Below are 7,500 nucleotides of genomic sequence, written 5' to 3' on the forward strand. Positions count from 1 at the left end.
CAGCCGCCTAGTTTTCTTTTGTTGCGCTCTAGCGTGAAGAGGCTGGTCTGTCATTGTTTTCACGTTTGTGTATTGTTTCAAAATTTTTGATTCCCTTCTTTCTGATAGAGATGTAAGTCCTGTTATGGTTTCCATTGCATGTATCGGTGTCGATTTCATTCCTCTACTTATTATCCTCATGTTGCTGTTTTGCACTTTGTCCAGTTTTTCCATTAGATTTTGGAGCAGTTTCCCCATGCAGATATCCCGTATTCTAGCGCTGGTCTCACATATCCTGTGTAAGTTTGTTTCAGTATATCGGAGCTAGCTCCCCAAGTTGTTCCAGCTAGTTTTTTCAAGAGTTGTGTTCGCTTTACCCCAACTTTCTGACTGTTGCTGATTTGATTTTTCCATGTTAGTCTTGGGTCAAAATGGACTCCTAGGTATTTTGGTGCGTCGTCTTTTTCCAATTTATGGTCTTCAATATGTAGCTTTGCTTTTTCATCTTTTGGGGAGAGGCTAAATATTGTGAACTTTGTCTTCACTGCATTTATTTTCATCGCCCAGTTGTCAGTCCATTCTTTGATATTATCCAGTGTGATTTGCATCCTGTGTTGTGCCTTGATTAAGTTTTGGTCAGAGCTAATCAGAGCTAGGTCATCTGCGTACATCGACATTTTCACTCCTCGACATAGTGTTTCTCTTATATCATTTACTTAGAGAAGAAATAGTGTAGGTGATAGTACTCCACCTTGTGGGACTCCATGTTTTAGTTTTGCTTCTCTACTTTTGTGACCTTGTGTTGTTACTCTTGCCTTTCTTGTTTTTAGGTAGTTTTGTATCCAGTTGAGCATGTTATGGGATACTTTTGATTTTTGTAGTTTATATACCAGACCTTTTTTCCACACTTTGTCGAATGCTTTTTCAAAGTCCGAAACGAGTCTTCTATTTCTTGGGATATGTAGGTTACTTGATTTTCAGTACTCCTGTGTCTTCTGAAACCAGCTTGTTCATTCATAAGCACATTATAGTTTTCAAGATACCACATCAGTCTGGAGTTGATAATTCTTTCTACCAGCTTGCACATGCAGCTTGTAAGACTTATAGGTCGGTAATTTGCGGCTTCATTTGCTTGTTTTCCTTCTTTCTTAATTGGGACAATAAAAGCCTTTTTCCATATATCTGGTATTTTACCAGTTTTCAAAGTGCTGTTGTAGAGTTGTAATAGCTTCTTTTTCGCTGTCTTTCCAAGATGGATAAGCATCTCATTTGTTACTTCGTCTGGGCCTGGCGATTTCTTTGTTTTTAACACTTTGAGAGAGCTTTCTAGTTCTTCCATAGTTAGCTTCTTTGTCATTACTTCATCTATGGCTTCCTTGAGTTCCTTTTTTTGTTTTCTGCATTCTTTTTTTAACTCTTTTCTTCAGTTCTTTTTCTATTGTGTTGTCACAAATTTTTTTGAACTGGTCCATGAATGGGTCTGCAGCTTGTTGTGGACTGACAAGTTCTCCTTCTTTTTCCAAAGCGGGAGGGGCGTAGTGATTCGGTTCTCTATTTAGGGCTTTTGTAAGTTTCCAAAGTTTATTTCCATCTTTTTCGAAGTTAAGGCTACGCGTTTTTTCTTTCCATGCCATTTTGGATGTCGTTGCCATTTCTTTTTTAAAGGTAGCTTCTGCCTCTTTATACGCTGCAATATTGTCATCACAGGGGTCTGCTTCCGCTTTTTCTCTTGTTTCCGATACTTCATTACTTAACTGATTAAGATCGTTTGTCCAGAGTGGTATATAATTTTTTCTTGCTCCCCTTGGGATACTTTCTTTTGCTGCTTTTAGGATGGCCTTTGTCAGTTCTTTTGCACCTTTGTTGACATTCTTGGTTTTACAGTTTATGTTTTTGCAGTGGCTGTCTGTAAGTTGTTCAAAGCTTTCCCATTTTGCTCTTTTGTAGGTCCATCTTGGGATAGTTTGTGTTTTGTTTTCATTTTGATGATAGAGCTTTGTGATGATTGGCCTATGGTCGCTACCACCCAGTTGGGGCTGTACTGTTCTATTTATTGTCTTTGCTATATCATCTATGGCAAACGTAAGATCTGGGGTAGATGTGGTTTTCCACGCTCTTGAGAAACATGTGTCCTCATCTTCATCGTCATACAATAGTTGAAGTTTTGTTTCAATTTGCCAGTTTTCTACTGTTTCCCCACGTTTGTCCATATCTCCATATCCCCAGCTTTGAGAGTGACTGTTAAAGTCCCCTAGTACCAGACATCTTTCTTCCTGGATTTTTATCTTGTCTAAATGAAGCTCTTTGTTTGGTGGGCAATAGCAGTTAAAAATCAGGAGTTCTTTCTTTCCGATACATACTTTAATTTGCTGTATTTCTGATTGCTCTTGTGTATCAATTTTTATGCCTGCGGTGGGGTAGTCGTTTTTTACTAATGTCATCACGCCTCCTTTGTAATCCTTTCTATCATGCCTTATTACCTGGTACCCTCTGATGGCAAATCTCATGTTGTCCGTGAGGTGAGTTTCTTGAATGCAGGCAATTTTGATGTCCTGCTCTTTGAGTCTCTTTTCAAGGGCTATTTTCTTCTTCGCAACGCCCTCAGCATTCCATTGGAGGATTTTAATTGTGCTTGGTGTTCCAGTCGCATGTAACCTTGATCCTTCTCCCCTGGTTCCGCAAGATGAAGTCAAGATACCACCAGATCGCTTGGGTGGGCCATTGAGGCCCGGCACTAGGCCCGTCCGGCGGGATTCCACGGGCTTCGCACCACATCGGATTTGATTATTGTGACGTGTCATATTGGGATTTAAGCATGCAGTGGCAGTTTCCAGTTTCCTGTGATATTTGCGCCTTCCGGCCCCGCTGCTCTGTCTTCGGCGTGCTGTTTTTCAGGTTATGCTTCCTTAGCCTTTGACCATCCAAGGTCTGTCCACAAGGCAGTGGTGGTTTTGCTTCAGAGTGTCCTTCTCCTAGATCGATTGCGGTCCCCTGTTAGCGAACTCGATCTGTCCAGGTTTTTGTTCGGAGTGTCCTTCTCTTAGATGGATTGCGGTCCCCCGTTTACGAACTCCATCTGTCCGGGTTTTTGCTCAGAGTGTCCTTCTCTTAGATGGATGTCGGTCCCCCGATGACGAGCTCCATCTACCCGTGGTCAGATGGTCTAAGTTGGGAATCCGGAAGGATGTCCTGTAGAGAGTCAGTCCCTTTTCACCCCTCCTCCACGTCGTGGACAACACCCACACCCAAGGGTGTGGACTAGGGGAAGCTGAACTCGACGGTTGATTTCCTCCTTTCTTCCTTCCTTGTTGACGATGCTGACCGTTGTAGATCATACTTGGTCTGGCCTCTCACTTACGATCATCGAGACACGCAAGCCCTCCGACCGCGACAAGATCATATGATCCACCGGAGAGTGATTACATTTATATTTTTCTTATATTTTCTAAAAAAAACAACAACAAAAAAAAACAACAACAAAAAAAAACAACACAATATTCTAGAATATTTGACTGAGCAATGATTACATTTATATTTTCTTGCTCAGTCAAATATTCTAGAATATTGTGTTTTTTTTTTTAGAAAATCTATTATTACAACTTTACCTGGTAATGGTAGACATATGTTCTATCTGGCTCCTGAAATAAGTCCGAAGTATTTCCCATTCTCTTTCAGCCCACTGGTGATACTTTCTCCGCTTTGATACTTTTCTAGTAATACTAGGGCATCATCTTCACTATCATTTCCAACCCTGCCATCTAAAATGTCACAATCAGGACATGATCTTCTAGTAACTCGGTTTTCCTGTAAAGCTACAGAGGATTGGCCTCCTTCAGTAATTTTCTCATCCACTTCTTTATGAACTATTTCCTTTTTCTATATTCATTTTCAAGTAATATTTCCCAACTTGGGCCACTTCATTCAAGGCCACGGGAGCTTAGTAAACATCCTTATTTATTTTTTCTGAATGTCCCATATGCTTATAGGAAGCTTCTCTTTTATCAGCAGCATCCATCAAAGCAAAACGTGTAGATGCCCTATGTCTGAATCTGTCAGCAATAAACAGGTCGGGTCTCTCAAGATTTTCAATTAATTGTGTTACATTGTGGATGCAATTCCAGCCCTTTGCATGCTCCAATGATTTGTTTGTACTTGGAAACAAATATTGACTATCAGGCGATACATGGCATGCCTGTCTAATTTCTATCAAGATCATAAGAGGGCCAACTGAATCTTCTGGTATCAGGATAGGAACTAGACGATTGCCTTTTCTAGTTTGATATGCCAGCTTAAAGTGGTCCAAAAGGTAATTGTCTATTTGGTCAACGCCATTCACCAATTGAGGGTCAATCTATGCACCATTTTAACATCTCTCCAATCAGAAAGCAGCATGCTTTCAGGCTCTCTACCTCTACGAGCCTTGAACAATGTGAGCCTTGCCACAATCAAATTCCTCAGATTGATAAAATCATGTTTACCTAGAACCTTATACAGATCTCAAACGAGCAAATGAATAACCGTAAAAACAATCTAAATGCAAGCGTATATGTTAACTGCACTGGAGCAAATCATATTTCCGTCATAGTCCACCTAAAAATTTGAAACAGTAAAGCAACTCAAGGTTTACTCCATATGCTTACTTTTTTGTCATCTTTCTTTTGCTGCAGGTCACCATTCCCTGGCTGCATTTCACTGTCATCTTTCTCTGGTTGTATGTCTTCCGTCAGAGTATAATGGATCTGAGTCTTGAACGATAAAAAAAGAAAGAAAACTAATGTAAATCATGAAATATTGTGTTTTAAGAACTGATCGTCAAAATCAAAGAACACAATCTGCCATGCCCCTACCCACTCATGTCACCTAATAGAGCAGCTCTGTAGAAATCAAAACGCTTAACCCTCTTAACGTGGGATAGCCCCGACTATGACTCTCCCTTGAAGCGAATGGCTAGATTAAAAACCATACACATTAAGCTACCAAACAGTTTTCACTTCGAGAGTAATAACTAAGGTGAATCTCATTTATATTCTCTTGGTGAAAACTGAAAACATCGGTCCTAATATTAATTGGGTTTTGGTCCAGTCTAAATTTATCCCTGCGGTGAAAAGATTAATATTCGATACAGTCTTAGTGAATCAGATAATTAATAAATAAGATCTTGATAAAGTCAAGCTACCTTTAATCCATTGAAGACTGAAATGAATATTACTGTACAATTTTTGTTGAAATTTGAAGTGTGTGATTAGATTCAAGTTCATATAAACTATGATAAACTTGATGTCACATTGAGACCAATACAACAGGGATCTGACAAGTAAGTGGGCATGAGTTCTAGTCACAAATAAATACATTTTAATTGTCTACCCTGTCCAAATCTGGAAATAATTACTTAAATATGATGTAGATAAATAATGGCAATAAAATCAGCCACTTAAGTGTGGACATTTCAAACTCAAATGTAATTATTCCCCAATGCTAGTGCATACACTTTCGTGGAGATAAAGATAAAGGGAGTAAATCTGACTCATGAATGAACAAGTAAACGCAGAATACATATATATTTATATTAGATTCCCATAATAATATAGGCGAAAATGTGTAAATGTGTGTGTGCATGTGTGTGTTAGGCAACTCTATTTATTAGTCATACACATTCGACACGCTTTTATCGGCTTCGCTATTTGCATAATCTGGGACCTGATCACGGGCCTGAAGAGAAATGGAATGGTTACTTGTGTGTGAGAAGACATATATAAATAGATAGATAAATAGAGAGAGAGATAGAGAGAGAGATAGATAGATAGATAGATAGATAGAGAGAGAGAGAGAGAGAGAGAGAGAGAGAGAGAGAGAGAGAGAGAGAGAGAGAGCGTAAATGAACTTTTCAAAGAGCTCTAAAATGACACTTTTCCGTTCTTTTTTGTGTGGTTAAATTGAAGTATCAAACATATGAGAGTTGCATCTAAGAGAAATCTCAGAGCTGAATCTATCAGATCAAGTGACAACTTAGCCCAGTGCAACGATACCACCCATCACCCATACAGAGGGGTTCGATAAGTGGCCTGACCAGTTTTGTGTGGCCGTGAGCAAGCCACCCAACACTAGCTCAGGGGTGCTTTTTTATGGTGACCCATGAGTGATGAAAAATTTGACTGAACTTTAATTACTTTTTTATAAATCCACTTTATCTATTGTGAGTGAAAATAAAAGTACCGGATCATCATCTTGATCTTCGTACTCAAAACTTTCATCCGTATCCATCTTGATATGATGACGACATATAGATTCCCCTTCCTTATGACTGGCATTTTCTGAAATATTAAAGTACAATAACTTGATTTTACAACTGAAAATAAAAGATATGATACATTTCAATACCATAACCGTAATTGTTTAATTAAAAGCACACGTTAGCACCAGAAAACTGCACTAAGGCTAAGGCAGATATTCAAAGAAGTGGCAATTCGGACTCGAGTCTGAATGGTCACCAGTAGGTATTCGGACGCAAACTCTAATGTTCGCGCATACTGAAGGGAGAACGGCACAATGTGGGCAGTAGGGAGAAGGAGGGAGTGATAAAGAAGTAGAAAAAGAGGTCGCCCATATCACTCTGACTCAGCTCATACGCCTACTTTGGACTGCAGAAGGAATGTTGCCTGTCTCTATCAGAATATGTAATCTTACAATTATTTATTTTTGTCCTGATTTTATTTGGACATCGTGTTATGTTGTTAGAAAAGCTTTTAATTTATACCACAGTTACTTTGACGGACTTTTGTTACTTTTGAAGTTTTAACTCTTATCTTTTTAATTTCTATCTGGACTTCGAATTGATCCACGATTTTGTCTTTCTCGTCAGATAAAGCGGGTTTAGACTACCTGTTGATAGTTACTACAATCGTATTTTTGATTTGCATTAACTTTATGCAATAATCAATAATTAAAACATAAAAAAAAACAACAAAACAAAATAAAAAACTCAAAAAAAACAAACAAAAAACAAACAAACAAAACAAAACAAAACCAAAAACAAACAAACAAACAAAAAAACTACAACAATAACAACAACAAACAAGCAAAAACTATACTGCCACGGAAAAATATATTTGATTGCACATGCGCGTTGGAATTTGAGTCCGACTAAATGAGTCCAGATTGTCTACCAGTGCCTGCAGAAGAAGACCAGACTAGAAATAAACTTTGAATAAACTTTTACTGAAAAAATGTGATTATTTGAAATCAAGGGCTGAATTTGATCAAATAAACCTTAACATGATCAACCAGGTGTTCTGAATTAAAATTCCAATTTAGTCCGAGACATCTTTCCATTCTCATCAGTTATTGAGGAAAACGAGACACAACGGGAGATTTAACAAATGAAATCAGATGAGAAACGTTGTCACTCAGAGGCCCGACCACGAGGGCAACTAGTTTTTGTTTTCGCATAAGAGTGAAGCAATCGATTTTTTAAAATTCCGGAAACAAAAAAATTGACTTAACAGTGCTGTTGCACTTATTTAA

Source organism: Berghia stephanieae, chromosome 2 (genome assembly GCF_034508935.2).
Source record: "Berghia stephanieae isolate SIO BIC M18660-M18661 chromosome 2, UCSD_Bste_1.3, whole genome shotgun sequence".
Lineage (NCBI taxonomy): Eukaryota > Metazoa > Mollusca > Gastropoda > Nudibranchia > Aeolidiidae > Berghia > Berghia stephanieae.